Below are 1176 nucleotides of genomic sequence, written 5' to 3'. Positions count from 1 at the left end.
CGCGCGCGGGCCACGCCCACGGCCACGCCCACGCCTCCTCGCGCTCCCGCGGCTGCGCGGCCTCCGGGGCGGCCGGCGGCGGCGGCGGCGGCGGCGGCGGCGGCCGCGGGACCTCGTCCGGCTCCGGCTGCAAGTCGGCGTCGCTGGCGGACAGGAGCGGCCGGCGGCCCATGTTGCCCGCAGCCCGGCGACCCGCACGGCTCTGGCCGCCCGAGGCGTCGCGTCCTCTCTGAGGCCGGACCGGGGCGGGCCGGTTCTTCCCGCTTCTCCGGGGGGGATTGCGAAAAGAGGCAGCCCGGGGGTCGCCCACGCTGAGCGCCCGCTGCAGTTTTGGAAGCCCGTGTGCCGGGCATGTTTGGGAAGCCCGGGTGGAGGCGGAGGGGAAGCGTATTAGCAATAAAGGGACGCTGGTGACGGGGCTGAGTGCCCGGGACTGTCATCCAGCCTTTCTCGGTTGGTGAATTTGTCAGAGATGATTGCTTTGGGCTAGATTTGCTTTAAAAAAAAAAATGCATTTACTTGTTTATTTGTATATCTGTCTGTGGACGTGTGTTGGAGCCGGAGGAGAACTTTTCCGGAGTCAGGGACCAAACTCAAGATGTCAGGCTCGGCAGTAAGTGCCTGTACCCACTGAGCTATTCTGGGAGCTACTACAGACCAAATCCATTCCTGCTGATTGAGACGTATTATACAGATAGTAAAATGTCCATGGGGTGCAGTAGCCGGGCCAGTTTATTTAAATGACCTGTATCCAATGAAGTCACTCAGTTTGCTCCATTTGCAGTTTTGCGTTGTAAATCTCGCTTGACTTTAATGCCGTTCTGGGTTTCTTAGAACCAGTTCTGGTTTTGAGGGCTTCCCAAATTACTGATTATTGTTAAGTAGGGTTTTTTGTTTTGTTTTGTTTTGCTGTTTGTCTTAAACTTGCTTAAAATTTTGTTGTTGCTTTTGTTTTGAGACACAGTCCCAAATGGCCTCAGGTTCTGAGTCCTCCTGCACCAGTCCCTGAGTCCTGGGATTACAAGCATGTGACACCCACCCCACCCCCACCCCCTCTTTAAAATGCTCTAGTTAGTTTTCTCTCACTATCAAGAAATACTGTGGTATGGAGAGATGGCTCAGCAGTTAAGCACACTGGATGCTTTTCCAGAGATTCCAAATTTGATTCCCAGCAGC

This window comes from Peromyscus californicus, unplaced genomic scaffold (genome assembly GCF_007827085.1).
Source record: "Peromyscus californicus insignis strain IS unplaced genomic scaffold, ASM782708v3 Scaffold_14__1_contigs__length_90479793_seg_2, whole genome shotgun sequence".
Taxonomy (NCBI): Eukaryota; Metazoa; Chordata; class Mammalia; order Rodentia; family Cricetidae; genus Peromyscus; species Peromyscus californicus.
This window is presented reverse-complemented; position numbering follows the sequence as displayed.